The 16,154-nt window shown below is 40.0% G+C and overlaps 1 protein-coding gene and 1 non-coding gene across 9 annotated transcripts in view; one reads left to right on the top strand and one right to left on the bottom strand.

The window, feature by feature from the left end:
* The window catches only part of ANKFN1 (ankyrin repeat and fibronectin type III domain containing 1), a 597,928-nt gene that overhangs the window by 189,312 nt on the left and 392,462 nt on the right, over positions 1–16,154 (top strand). The gene's annotated exons all lie outside the window — the stretch shown is intronic.
* Positions 14,732–14,922, bottom strand: LOC130297880 (U2 spliceosomal RNA). Its single transcript, XR_008849727.1, has one exon. It is a non-coding gene; the product is annotated as a U2 spliceosomal RNA (small nuclear RNA).

A 16,154-nucleotide genomic window follows, 5' to 3' on the forward strand; every position in this document is an offset into this window, starting at 1 on the left:
AATGTAGTAGAAAATGCCCTTACCAAGTGCGGTTGTGTAAGCTCACACACAACAGTGGTCAGAGTGAGTGAGAGACAGGTCCAGTCTGCAGCTTTCCCATCCGAGCAAGACAATGTCAGGAGGAGACGTCTGGATGTGGAGAGATTCAACGGCGTTGACCAGGAGCAGACACGTCAGGTAGGTAGGAAGGTAGCTTTATTAAAACAATGCAACGTATTTCACCACAGGTGTGGCTTCATCAGGCATAACAACCAGAGGGGGAGTTGGTCTTTATATACAGGTAGGGATTTAACCCTTTCCTGAACTTTGTTACATTTTAAATCCCATTACACAACATGTATACATACACAACAGATCGATTATCAAAATACAACCAACAGCCTAACATGCATATTGCACAATAACAGTAGATAAAAAGAATGCTATATATATAAAATTGTAAATATAAATATATAATTATCTCGATATGGATACAATTATATTAAATATGAATACATATAATAATTGCGGCATATGCATATGTCCGTGCGCACAAAAAAAATATATATATATATATATATATATATATATATATATACACATTAATCACATCAGTACTCCAATATTTCCTATTGTTTTGATTTTAATTAATAATTTTATTGTAAAACAATGTCTCCAACTTGTAAATTGGGCTTGTCATCTTGCCATTTCTTGCGTGGCTGGAGTGTCACCAGGTATTCCTGTCTCCACCTCTTCCAGAAAATGTCCGCAAGACTTTGAACTTGTTTCCATTGCTTGGTGTACAAGTCCTTGAGGTCAAAGTCGCCTGTGGGAGCTGTCACTGGTTCCATCTTCTGAGTCAACAGCATTGCGGGTGTCAAGACTGCCGGCATCTCTGGATCTGTGGACACTGGAACCAAAGGTCTGGCGTTCATAATGGCCATGACTTCAGCCATTAGTGTAGTCAAAGCTTCATGTGTGAGGCTAGTAGACCCAACCTTCAGGAGCATGGCATCCAGAATGCGACGAGCTACTCCTATCCTCCTCTCCCAGGCTCCTCCCATATGCGATGCGTGAGGAGGGTTAAAAGTCCAAGTGCATCCTTGATCTTGAAGATAGGAACCTGTTTCAGAGTCTGTAGAAATGATCTTCAACTCCTTGCAAGCCCCAATAAAGTTTGTGCCTCGGTCTGAAAAATCAATTTTGCTGGTCCTCGGATAGAGAAGAATCTTCTCAAGGCATTGATGAAACTTGAAGTGGATAAAGATTCAATCACTTCAATGTGAACTGCTCTGGTACTCAGGCAAGAGAACAGAACAGCCCAACGTTTAATTTCGGCACTGCATCCTCTGGTCTTGCGAGAAGAGATGTTCCAAGGGCCAAAAAACGTCTAGACCTACGTGAGTGAATGGAGGATCTGAAGAATGTCTGTCCGCAGGTAAGTTTGACATCTTCTGGACTTCAAATTTCCCTCTAATCTTCTTGCAGGTCACGCATTTGCTGATCACACTGGAGACTAGCCTCTTACCTCCCATGATCCACAACCCTGCTGACCGTACCCCTCCTTCAGTGAAGTGTCGAACTTCATGTGCGACTTGCTCGTGATAGTGTCTCACCAGAAGAAGAGCAATGTGAGGATTTTTGGGTATGATGAAGGGATGTCTCTCTTGGATAGTCGTATCTGCTGCTGACAAGCGACCTCCAATTCTTAACACTCCGTCTTCGTCGAGGATAGGGTTCAGCTTCTTGAGCTAATTGTGTCGAGAAATCTCTTCCTTTTTCCATAAGGCTTTGGATTTCTTCTTTAAAGACTTCCTCCTGGATGCATCTGATGATCGTGACCTTAGCTTGTTCAAGATGGTTGTTGCTACGCTGATCAGTATTGGTAGCTCTGCAGGAGGATCTGGCTAGACAGATAAGTTTTCCGATTGCACGGGTCAGCGACTTCGAGCTGGAAAACCTTTCAAATCTATGGGCGCCCAGACTGTCTCTTGTAACTTAAGTCCTACAAACTGCAACTTGAGGTCTTACCTCTTTGTCTTGATCTGGTTCTACGAGCTGAAAGGTCTCTTCCTGAGTAGTGTTGAGCGGCATAGGCCATATTCGAATTCGCGAATATTCGCGAATATATGGACGAATATTCGTCATATTCGCGAATATTCGCATATTCGTAATATTCTCGTTATATTTTCGCATATGTGAATATTCGCGTGTGCGAAAAATAACATATGCGAAAATTCGCATATGCGAATATTAACATATGCTAATTTTCGTATATGCGAACATTTGCACACCGGTCTCACACAGTAGTATTAGAGCCTTCTTTACACCACACAAGCTGGAAGCAGAGAGGGATGATCACTGTGATGTGTACTGTGAAAAAAAAAAATAAATAAAAAAAAAACGAATATTCGTAATTACGAATATATAGCGCTATATTCGCGAATATTCGCGAATTCGCGAATATGCGATATTCGCAAATAAAATTCGAATTGCGAATATTCGCGAGCAACACTATTCCTGAGTAGTTTCTTTGGTTTCTGGTTTATGAAGAAAAGATGGACCTACGAACCAGTTAGTTTGCTTGAGTACAGCGGCTGGCACTAGTCTTGTCCAATGATCAGTTGGGTTTTTGTCCGTGCTGATGTGATACCACTGTACTGGACTTGTAGACTTTCTGATACATGTCACTCTGTTGGCCACGTATGTATAAAATCTTCTTGAAGCGTTGTGAATATATCCTAACACAATCTTGCTGTCTGTATAAAAGTTCACTGCATAGATCTCGATGTCCAGTTCTGTTGTAATCATGTCTGCCATCTCTACAGCTAAGACAGCAGCACAAAGTTCTAGACGTGGGACAGTGTGAGCGGGTCTAGGAGCCAGTTTAGATTTTCCCATGATGAACCCGACATGGCTTTGTCCCTCAGTGTCTATTACCCTAAGGTAGGCGACAGATGCGATAGCTATAGTGGAGGCGTCAGAGAATACGCATATTTCTCTTTTCTTTGTAGCAGACAAGGAAACAGATACGTATGGTCTAGGGACATTGAGTTGTTCAAGCTCTAACAATGAGTCTTTCCACAACTTCCACTGCATTTCCTTCTCTTCAGGTAGAGGTACGTCCCAGTCCCTTTGTTCTTGCTCAGTAGTGATCTGTAATAATAATAATAATAATAATCTTGTGGACAGGTAGTGGTGTCCACTGCCTAGTATAGACAACTCCCAAAAATAAACAATTAGATAACAGGGGGGGAGAAAACTATATAAGTGCTAATAAAACATAGCTTTTAATAAGTCGTCTAAAACACACTGATTCAACAAAGTGATGTATGAATAGGTGACAAGGCAGATGTCAGCCCTGTGACCTAAGGATAGACACTAACAAGGCTGTTAAAATTGCATGTAAAGGGATTGTCCCACAAATGCTGTAGCCCAATATAATTGTATGCTGCTAATAGATAATATAGATATAGCTGCTAGCTATGCCCAACGCGTTTCAGCACATGGTTACATGTGACCTCATCAGGGGCTAACTGGCGTAGAACAATACAGTTATTGCATATGAAAATTAATATCGGGGTAGCTAGATACAATAGCGACCCCTACAACGAGCGTGCTGGATGTAATGCACAAATACTCTGTACAGCATATGAATGACAGGACCCGGACGCAACCTGCAAGGAAGCACATAAGAACAATGGTCCTCAGTAAGCATATCATTACCATAAATAGTAGGGTACCTGTAAAGCAGAAGAGATAGTTACTCACGGTTATGGCGTCTATCTGGGATAAATCCTGACGATGTGTGTGTAACCCGCAGTGGCGGGGAGCCTAGCATCCGAGCCGGCTACTCACACACATGTCAGAGAAGAGCGGCGTCTGACGACTTATCCGCTTCCGGTCTAGGTGGGCGTGGCCCGGCTAACGACGCCGTCTCCATGCCAGCGCCAAAACAATGGAGAGCGCGTCATCCGTCCCGCTGATCTCGCGGGGCGGTAGCACGGGCGTAGTTAACCCTAGCCGACCCGAAGGTAAGTCAGTTACACTGTCCAAAAATAGGACAGGTGGGAAGATTAGCTTCTAATGGCAGCCCAAAAATACACTCTGGATATGTGAATTAGGGTAGGCGAGGACCTAGCCAGACATTTATATATACTGAGTCCGGTATTAGACATTAAATAATGTATAACAGGGGAACAGTACATGGATTGACACATCTAGGTAGTACAGATAGAGTTGAATTATTAAATTTAGAATTTTAGTAACAATAATTAAAAGTAAAAGTAAACAGGCTAGAGATCAGAGACCCAGAATATAACAGAGAAAGATACCGGATAAAAATAATAATCAATAGCAACTGTGGTGGATGAGAAGGGGTAATGAAAACCGATACCCTAATAATAGGGTATCCTTATCAAAAGTGTCCGAAGGGTATTGTGGTAGGGGAAGCCCTAGATAGGAGGTGGAGCGGGATTAGCAGGGGCCTAGTGAGCCTATAGAATGCCTAGGCGTCCCTAAACTGAGCCCTATGCCTAGGCGGGGTGGCCGCCCTAAAAAGGGCGGTCCCGCTCTGGAACCTAAGCCTAGTGTACCCTAGTAGTCCCTAACTAGGGGGTGTACTAGCTAATTGGCTGACTACAGCCACCCCTAACTGCCTAAAAAAACACCCCTAATAAGAATACCCTTACGGACACTCTTAGAGAAAACTCCCGTAGCAGAGTAGCTCATTAAGTCCTTTAGGCGTGACAGTTTCTAGATTAAAGATCCAACGTGCTTCACGCTGTAAAAGAAGCTTGTCTAGGTCCCCACCTCGAGAAGATGGATTCATCTTTTCAATTCCAAAAAATGTCATGCCCTTAGTGTCCCCACCATGTATCTCATTCACATGCCTAGCCAGGGCAGTGTCTCTCTTGTTTCTAATGTCACCTATGTGCTCAAGCACCCTTCGACGTAATTCTCTGATGGTCTTACCTACGTACATCAGGGTGCACGAGCACACAGCGACATAGACCACTGCCCTGGTACTGCAATTGATGAACTCTTTGATCTTAAATAGTAGTGATCTGTCTCAAAAGAGCTTTACCTTGCATGATGATGGGTGCTACGAACCCCAGGGTGTCGTAAAGACTGTTGACTGTAGATAGGAAACCTCTTTTTGTGAATGGCTTCTCTTCTCTGGAGACCCTGAAGGTGAAACTGTCAGTCTTTAGGTCCCAAGTAATCCCAAGACTTCTTTGCAAGGGTGGTGATTCTGTTCCTAGATCCAAGTCTTTAAGGTCTTTAGCACGGTCTTCCATTGGAAATGCTTCCATGACTCTGTTGCTGTTGGAAGCTACCTTGTTCAGTCTTATGTTGGATTCTGCCAACATTTCTCTTGTACTTTTTAGGACATTGATAGCTTCTTCGTTGCTGGAGAAAGAAGCAAGTCCATCATCTACATAGAAGTTCTTCATGACGAACTGTGTGGCTTCTTGATCATGTCTTTCACCTTGCTGTGCTGCTCGTCTCAGGTTGTAGATAGCTACAGCTGGAGAAGGGCTGTTTCCAAACACATGTACCTTCATCCTGTACTCTGTGATTTCTTTGTTAAAGTCATTGTCTGCATACGACAGGAACCTTAAGTAGTCTCTGTGATCTTCACTAACAAGGAAACAGTAGAACATCTGTTGTACGTCTGCTGTCACTGCTACAAGTTCTTTTCTGAACCTGATGAGTACTCCAAGGAGTGTGTTGTTCAGGTCAGGTTCGCTGAGAAGGACATCATTTAGCTTCGCACTAGAGTCAAATACTACAGGTATCTGACCTGGTTTCAGAGGATGGTACACCCCAAGTATTGGTAAGTACCAGTGTTCTTGGTTCTCTTGTAGTGGTGGTGCCCTTTGAGCTTGATCGTTGTCAAAGATCTTCTGCATGAAGGCTTGGAAGTGTTTCTTCATATTTGGCTTTCTTTGTAGCATGTGCTGCAACGAGGTGAAGCGTTTCTCTGCTTGTAGCTTGTTGTCGGGAAGCCGATGGCGTGGTCACCGGAAGGAAAGAGGAGCTACCCAGCTGCCTGATTTGTCTCTGAAGACTTCCCTGTCCATGATCTCAAGGAAGAGAGTATCTTCCACAGAGGGTGCTGGCTTGTCGTCGTCTCGTGTTCTTTCAAACACCTTACAGCCCAGTTCATCTGTATCTCCAGTTGAGGCTAAGTCTTCCATGCACCTCTGGATACTCCGATGATGTGTTGGGTTAACAAGTCTCTCTTTAATGTGTAGACTGTTGGTACATGGGCAAAGACAAGATGTACGACCATTCTGTAACAGATGTGTCCTGTAGACATTTACCTTTTCTGGTTTGTGGAGTCCGTCTAGACATACTTCTCCAATGATGACCCATCCGAGATCAAGGCGTTGTGCAAATGGTGCATGTGTGGCCCATTGTACTGTTCTCTGACTTTGTGCACTCTGAGGATATCTCTCCCAAGTAGAAGGATGATTGCAGCATCTGAATCTAGTGCTGGTATCTGGTCTGCTAGTCGCACCAGATGGGGGTGATGACGAGCAACTTCAGGTGTGGGGATCTCTGACCTGTCGTCTGGTATCTCATCACATTCTATGAGGGTAGGAAGAGTCACCTTTGTCTTTCCATTTAATGACTCGATGATGTAGTTGTTTGCTCTTCTCCCTGTTGTCTCTACAACTCCAGAACAAGTCTTCAGGGTGTATGGGGTTGGACTTTCTTTGTCACCGAAGAGAACTCTGTTTTTGCCAGAGATCTGTTACTCTGTTCATCCAAGACTGTGTACATCTTGATTGCCTTTTCTCTGAAACCTGCAGGATACACCTTGACTAAGCATATTTTGGAGCATGATCTAGGGCGGCCCTGCTCTGTACAGATCTCAGTGCACTTTGAGGTTACTGCTGGCATGGTACTCTCGCCTTGCTCCCCACCATGATCTTCTTGAGTTGCTGGAACTTCTCATTTCCATGGTGATGGTCTTGGGTGCAGTGCTGACAGGTGTTTGTCACTGTTGCACTCTGTGCATTGTATTGTTTTTGTACAGTCTTTTTCAAAATGCTGAATTGAAGCGCAACATCTGAAACAAATGTGATTGTCTTTGAGGTAGGCTTTGCGCTCTTCTAATGTCTTACTTCAGAAACTGCGACATTTTCTTAGTGGATGAGGCTTGTTGTGGATAAGACATATTTTGTCTGGCTCCTCAAATTTCTTACTTGGGTTGTCTTCCTGATTGACTGCAGACTCAGGCGAGACTTCTGTCTTCTGTACAGAAATTGTTGCTCTGCGTTCTTTGTAAAGCGTTGGAGGTTTTTGCTCTACCTTTGGGGAGCTTGCAGTTCTCTTGTTCAGGAAAGCAAAGCTTGGATCAAAGCTTGGTCTACGATGAATTCAGCAAGGAAGGCGAACGGTGGGAATGCGACTCGATGTTCTTTCTTGTATCTTGAAGATTGAGTGACCCACCTTTCTTGTAAGTTGAAAGGAAGTTTCTCGATTATGGGATCCACTCCATGTGCTGTATCTAAATATGAGAGACCTGGCAGGTATCCACTAGACTTAGCGGCTTCTATTTCTAAGAGAAGGTCTCCAAACCCTCTCAGCTTTTGAATGTCTTTGTTTGTCATTCTTGGAATGTTTTCTATCCTCTTCAGAAGAGCATCTTCGATCACTTTGGGTGACCCATAGCAGTGTTCTAGTCTCCGCCACACCATTGCAAGTCCTGCTGCTGCGTCATGAACATGTACTGATCTGATTCTTTGAGCTTGCTCAGTTGACTCTGGTCCTAGCCATTTGACGAGCAGGTCAAGCTTTTCTCTGTCTGTCAGATCTAAGTCTTGGGTACCGCTTAGGAAAGATGACTTCCAGGCCCAGTAGTTTTCTGGACGGTCGTCGAATTTCATGAGACCAGCTCTCACTATCTCACGGCGCATCAGGAATCTTTCTACCTCTGTAGCTCTTGCTGCATCTGGTGAATACTTCCTGGGTGTAAACTCAGGGTATGGCTGCGGCTGGTAAGGCTGATGAGGCACTTGACTAAGTCTGCTTTGTTCTCCTCTGTTGTAAGTCTTTCTGCTATAATCCAGACTTGTATTTGCTTGAGGAGGGAGTACATCAGCATCCATTTGCACTCTTGTAAGGTTGGCAGATTGATCTCTGAGCATGCGACCACTTGACTTCCCACCCTGAGGTTCTGATTCAGTCTTGCATTGTTGCATAGTATCAAAGTTGCTTATTGCTGTTGGAGTCAATGATGGCCTTGGTGTATCATTGAACTGCTGGTCAGTGTACATGGCTGCTTGTGACTGTACGTACTCACGGGTGCGTTGGATTACGCTGAGGGGTGACATCTGGGCTTCTGTGCCAGCGAGCTGGGCTTCGGCTGCCCCTATGAGAACTTCTGACTCGGCTAAGGCTGCTGCAGCGTTTTTCTGCTGCTGGAGTAAGTGTAAAGATGCTTGCACTTCTGCTTTTCTTCTAAGTGCTTCAGATTCACTTTTTGCTTTTTCTTTCATCAATTCAGCTTCCTGCTTTGCATAGGAAGCCATTGCACAGGATGCTTCTGCTTTCGCTCTTGCCTTAGTTGCTATGGCGCTAACGGATGACAAGCTGGTGGTGCTTGAGTGTCTAGAACTATGGTGTTTAAATCTTGCTGCATTGGCGCTAACCGAAGTTAGATTTCTTTGACTGGACGCTCTAGACAATGTTGTGCGCCTAGATCTACTTCTTGGCAAGGTGCCTTCCTCTTTATAGGAGCATTGAGGGTTAACTGTCAGAGCGTTGCTCTCTGGGTTCTGCATCTTGCTTTAGCTGGCAGCGTAGATAATGATGATGACTGGACACAGCAGAGCAGTGTTATAACACGTGAGAGAATTAGTTTCAATTTCTAGTGTTTCGCGCCGTTACTCCGACACAGACTGCAGCCAAAGGATTTATGAGTCCTTTTTACTGCTGCGGACGATTCAAAGCTGATTAAAGGGGTATTCCAGGCCAAAACTTTTTTATATATATCAACTGGCTGCGGAAAATTAAACAGATTTGTAAATTACTGCTATTAAAAAATCTTAATCCTTCCAATAGTTATTAGCTTCTGAAGTTGAGTTACTGTTTTCTGTCTAACTGCTTTCTGATGACTCACGTCCCGGGAGCTGTCCTGCTCCTATGGGGATATTCTCCCATCATGCACAGCTCCCGGGACGTGACATCATCATTGAGCAGTTAGACAGAAAACTTCAGAAGCTAATAACTATTGGAAGGATTAAGATTTTTTTATAGAAGTAATTTACAAATCTGTTTAACTTTCCGGAGCCAGTTAATATATAAAAAAAAGTTTTTGCCTGGAATACCCCTTTAACTGCTTCTGATAACGTTTAAAAGCCTTTTTACTATTATGTCTCAGCTGTGTGTGTTGTTTTAAGTAGACAGCTTCACATCAAGTTTATACCGAATCTCAAGGAAAGACACGCTGGTTTGCTTAACTGATGTAATCTTTACTGAGATATAATGAAAGTGGTAAAACTGTAAAACAAACATATAAAATACAAATATAAGCATGGCTATTCAAGTGGCTTACATTATGCATAGCTAATACATAGAGTCTAACATGTGCTCACTTACTACACACTGAAAACACACATTCTCTATCTACAAATGCCTAGCATCTCTCTACACAGGCTAACTAACAAAACCTTACTCACAGGCTTTGGTATTTATCAGATTTGCAGTCTGTATTAGCTTCGAGAAGTCCTGTGGATCTTATCACTGTGGTAGCTGGAGCTGAAATGAATGAGACGTGCCATGGCTAGTCCTAGGCTTTAGAGAGATGGCCCGCCTCTAGGCTTCAAGAAAATGGAGGGTACAGACCCTACTGAGTACCAAGCATGGAAAATACATTGCGAAGGCAGCACAATACATATATATGCACACACATACACATATATATACCCACACTTATACACACTACCATAAATGAAAAAATAAATGAATAAAATATACGTGTAAACTTGACAAAAACGCACAGTGTGAACAGAGTATCAGGATTTTTTTCTCAACATACATTCTCAATTGTCTCATTAAATCCTTGCGGGGATAATGTAACTAATTTATGAATCCAAAATGATTCCCGATTAATCAAACATTGATAACGATTAGGGCAGTTTTACGGGATTTGTTCCAATAGAATTCATTTTAAAGAACTTATGTCGTGGAAAAACTAACCGCATCCCACAATTCACATCCCCCTGCACTTCCACAAATGTAAAAAAAAAACAGACAATGAAATTATTTAATTTGTCTTCTTATTATTTAACAGTCTCCTTAGCAGGGGCCATTCTTTTTGTCCATCCTCTCAACCTAGTGATTTTCAATTATTTTTAGATTTAAATCAATTTATCAGAAAATTAACTCTCACTCGTTACTTTAGTATTGTCAAAAATTCAGCTCCTATTGAAGATACAACTGAGGTTTCAGATTTATCCGATACTATACCAACAATTAAACATGTCACAGTTCACACTGCCTCTTCGTTTTATCCCCTACACCATAGAGGGAATCATTTAGAAACATTCTCTTCAGTTGTACAAAAATAATTCAATCAGTTATGTAAACACACATTCCTAAACATTAAACATTATTCTATACCTATTTTTTATTATTTACCTAAGTTACATAAAGATTTAGTTAACCCACCAGGTCGCCCTATTATTTCTGGTATTTTTTCCATTACGGTTCATTTTTCCCATTAAGTTGATTTATTCCTTCAACCATATGTTTTACAGTTACCCTCTTATTTGAGGGATTCTACACAATTAATACAAGAATGTAAAAAATTATCCATTCCCCCCACTTTTTCTTTTTTAACTCTGGATCTGTGTTCTCTCTATTCAAATATTAATACAGAATTGGGTTTAAATAGCATGAAACATTTCTCGAATATGATTAGCATCTATAAAACGAGCAATCGTCATTTTTGATAACATCTATTACATTTATTTTGGAGCACAATGTTTTTACTTTTAATCATATGATTTACATATGAGGGGCTGTGCCATGGGGACTCATTTCACCCCAAGTTATGCAAATTTGTTTATGGGGCGATTCGAGTCCCAATACATGGCACAGTCCCCCCTATTCCATTAAAACATTTTATTTTTTAGGAGATTTATTTTATCGATGATTTATTTTTTATTTGGACAGGGACCCAATTGGAAGTAGAAGAATTTGTCACCTTTTTAAATAACAACACATGGGGATTACAGTTCACACTACACTATTCCTCTGCCACAATAGAATTTTTAGACCTCGAAATAAGGAGAAATATGGAAAATCAGATTGCCACTCGTACTTTCTTTAAACGGGTTGATGTAAATAGCTTTTTAAGCTATGATAGTGCGCATTATCCAAATTGGCTCAAAAACATGCCCTACGGGCAATATGTCCGTATAAGAAAAAATAGCACCAGTGAGACAGATTTTAAAATGCAGGCAGCAGTGATAAAAAAAAAAAAAATTGGGAAAAGGGATACCCTGAAAAATTATTATACACAGCTTATAATAAAGTAAAAATACAAAAACAATCCGATTTTTTAATGCCCAAAGATAAGGTGAAAAATCATAATGGAGAGAATCGATTTAGGCATAATTTCATCACACATTATAATAATAAAGCGAGTGAAATTAAAAAAATTTTAGTGAGAAATTGGTTTATTATAATGGCAGACCCTGTATTAAACCAGATTATCCCTAAATATCCTGGTGTTACATACAGACACACAAAAAATTTAAAAAATGTATTGGCCACAAGCAGACTTAAAACTACAGAAGATGAAACAGAAAAAAACAAAAGTGAGAGTAAAATAGGAGGTTGCGTTCCGTGCAATAAAAACCGCTGTTTGTGTTGCAGTATGTTACAGAGTATCAGGATTAATAGTTTTGTGTCTTTTCAGACACAAAAGAAATACATAATAAGAGATCATCTCAGTTGCAGCTCACAATTTGCGATTTATTTATTGTCCTGTGGTTGCAATATGCAGTATGTGGGTCGCACCATTCAGACGGTGCGATCCGGTATGTGCAAATACAGGTTGTATATAAAAAAAAAATGTTGTTACATAGTGTTTCACGTCATTTCTCTATTGTCCATAAGGGTGACATAAGTTCTTTAAACTTAATAATATTGGAACAAATCCCGGAAAACTGCCCTAATCGTTATCAACATTTGATTAATCGGGAATCATTTTGGATTAATAAATTAGTTACATTATCCCCCCAAGGATTTAATGAGACTATTGAGAATGTACGTTGAGGAAAAATCCTGATACTCTGTTCACACTGTGCGTTTTTGTCAAGTCTACACGTATATTTTATTCATTTATTTTTACATTTATGGTAGTGTGTATAAGTGTGGGTATATATATGTGTATGTGTGCGCATATCTATATATATGTATATAGATGTTTATTATTTATTTTTTATTTCTATTTTAGACATATATGTTTGTTTTATCACATATATATATATATATATATATATATATATATATATATGCGCATGTGTGTGCATACATATGTATATGTATGCATATATATATATATATATATATATATATATATATATATTTTTTTTTTTTATGCAATTATTATGGCGGTGGTAATGCCAATGTCTGTGCACATTTGCTTACATTTTTTATTATTTTTATTTATATACATGTATTTGGTTTTTGTATATCTTAATTAAAGGGGTATTCCAGGCAAAAACTTTATTTTATATATCAACTGGCTCCGTAAAGTTAAACAGATTTGTAAATTACTTCTATTAAAAAATCTTAATCCTTCCAATAGTTATTAGCTTCTGAAGTTTTCTGTCTAACTGTTCAATGATGATGTCACGTCCCGGGAGCTGTGCATGATGGGAGAATATCCCCATAGGAACTGCACAGCTCCCAAGACGTGAGTCATCAGAGAGCAGTTAGACAGAAAACAGCAACTCAACTTCAGAAGTTAATAACTATTGGAAGGATTAAGATTTTTTAATAGAAGTAATTTACAAATCTGTTTAACTTTCCGGAGCCAGTTGATATATAAAAAAAAAAGTTTTGGCCTGGAATACCCCTTTAATATAATTGTATCCATATCGAGATAATTTTATATTTATATTAATAATTTTATATATATATATATATATATATATATATATATAATTCTTTTTATCTACTGTTATTGTGCAATATGCATGTTAGGCATGCTGTTGGATGTATTTTGATAATCGATCTGTTGTGTATGTACACATGTTGTGTAATGGGATTTAAAATGTAACAAAATTCAGGAAATGGGTTAAATCCCTATCTGTATATAAAGACCAACTCCCCCTCTGGTTGTTATGCCTGATGAAGACGCATCTGAGGTGAAACGCGTTGCATTGTTTTAATAAAGCTACCTTCCTACCTACCTGACGTGTCTGCTCCTGGTCAGCGCCGTTGAATCCCTCCATATCCAGAAGTCTCCTCCTGCCAATGTAAGTGATATGAAATAGAGATGGCTGACTCTCTCACCATCATTGTAATTAGTGTGCCGATGGGTGCTACTGCGGTCAGGGGGCCTGAAAGATGCCCCAGCACTGCCATAGCTGCAGAATGCATTAGGCACAGCCTAGTACTACAATGTGCATTGCCTGTCAGTGTAACATGGACAGGCAATGATAATGCATTGTTATACTCAGTATACCAAAGCATTATAGCAGTGATCAAAAGTAAATCATAATAAAAAGTATAAAATAATAATAAAATAAACAATAAGTACACAGACAAAATAAATATTTTAGTTTGGAAACATAAAAATAAAATAAAAACATAAATATGCATGGTATTGATGCAATCGGAATGACCAAAGCAATAACGTAAATGCTTTACTGACATTGCCTCTTGTACAATGACAAATAATTAGGTGTAATGCTTTATGGAATAGTACAGAGATTAGTGCTGTTCCATCCAGTAGAAGGACATACTTTCCAAAATAACCCCCTGTTACATTAAGGAGGCACAAGGCAATGGATGCGTTACCATTCCAGCAACTGTAAGTTGTAGGGACCACATCACACATTTTTTTGCTGTAGGGTGCCCATCAATCTAATAAAGTGAATTGTAGGGCTGACAAAGGTACAGTAGGGGGCCCTACATGTCATTTTTTCATCCCACTTAACTCTGGTATTGCATGGTTTCCAGGGCTGTCCAATATTATGTATGTAAGCAAAAAACAGGCAAAATGTGTGGACAAAATCTTAAATCAAATAAGAACATATAATATTACATTCCAATTTTTTTAAATTCTGTCATTGTAAAAAAAAAAAAAAAGAAAAAGAAAAGAAAAACAACTAACTAAAGGTTAAGAATGTACAACTGGTAGTGACACCAGTAGAGAGATAACACTGTATATACCATCATTCAAATCAGCACCCTCCCTTCCCATAGAATGACTTCTGAAAAGATCACAGAGAATGCCCAGTAAGGTTTCCAATTCATGTGAATAGGACAGCTCCTTCTATTTTTATTTATGTCCAATGGTCATGTGAAGCATATCACTAAATGCTGTATAAGACAGCTCAGGCAAGATGGCAGCATCTGTACAAAAAAGGAACTAAAACAAAATACAACCAGAAAAATAGGAACTGATTAGAAAAAACTATCAAGTTTTAGTATCTGTCCTTAAAGTTTCTATATTTTACTGTGTAGGTCATGTAGATTCTTTATTTATTTATTTATTTTTTTGTGCACTGTCCTCGAAGATACTACCACATTGGTTCAATGCATAGGGGGACGGAAGTAAGCTTCAAAATTGGCCCCAGTTCTCAAAAATCCATTTAATATATGGTCCCCAGATAGGGTACATACCAGATATTAAACTGATAAGGACAGATACTACACTTTATCTTAGCTAAAAGGCAGAGAAGCGATCTTTACATGTCTTTTTTTTATATGTCTAGCTTCTGAATTAAGCTCACAAATCCCTCTTTTCTGCTGGTCACTCATTCTGGCATACACTGCCCAGAAAGGGGTGTGTCCGAGGCAAACACTAAGCCAGCCCTCACTCACCATGCATTCTCTCCCTCCCTGAGGTTGCTGTGCTGTGCTCTTCATTCAATCTCTTCATCCAATCACTGCAGGCTGCTCTGTAATCTCTTATTCTCTGTTTTATGCTGCAGTCTGATAGACAGGACATGAGTGAACACAGAGGAGTGCCAGTCCCACCCTCACCACCTGGACTTCATTCTACAGCTGGGCAGCATTATGTCCTGGATGGTATGGGGACCCTTAGTGGCCTTTTTTTTTTAGAAGCCATGATTTCTATAAAAAGGAGATACAACATAGGTGTGGTCATATGAGTTGGAGGGTCCTCAGGCACCAGATGCCTATAGACGCCCAAAATGTTAATCCAGCACTTCATACTGTCTAGCTAAAAACATTATCTTTTTTAATGAAAGCCCTGTAATGCTCTTTCCCCTGTTTGTGGTTGCGAATGGTTGCGGAAATTAAGAGCTTGGTCAAGATGTAGTTGTCATTTCTGCACGGAGCTGGAAATAACAACTCTATTCAGGCCGTGATTGAAGAGACGCATTGAACTCAGATCACATTGAGATTAAACGCACATTTTGACCCTGTGTGTAATTCAATCAGTCTACAGAGAATTAAATGAGGGCAGGAATATTTTTCTAACTTAACTAGCTCATTACGACCAACTCACGAAATAATGATTTCATCATTGACATTGTTTATCCGCCTTTAATACGGTAACGTGGTCACTTCGGAGATAAAGGGGCATTTTTTGTCAAGATATAAAGGTTTTTTTTTGGCTTAGCTATGATAATTTAGCTACATCAATTACCTCTCTGTATGTTATTTGCTTGCGTTTTATTTTAGTGTTCAATAGAGTATACACAATCTAGTAGAAACTTAATTTAAAAAAAGCAATTGGATCAGTAGATATTTTTACAAACAATATACAGGCCGGTATAAACACAGCAGATCTTTTTTAAAACGTATTGGGTAGGGGAATATGCAAATCAGCTCATTACATCACCTTTTCAGGAGATGTTCCCTGGTATCAGCTTAGCTCCAGTTACGAAATATAAAATGCTAATCGGGATTAATGCCAAGCCAGAACTCACTCTCCAGAAGGAAAGAACACC

The sequence above is a fragment of the Hyla sarda genome, chromosome 13, assembly GCF_029499605.1.
Source record: "Hyla sarda isolate aHylSar1 chromosome 13, aHylSar1.hap1, whole genome shotgun sequence".
Classification (NCBI taxonomy): domain Eukaryota; kingdom Metazoa; phylum Chordata; class Amphibia; order Anura; family Hylidae; genus Hyla; species Hyla sarda.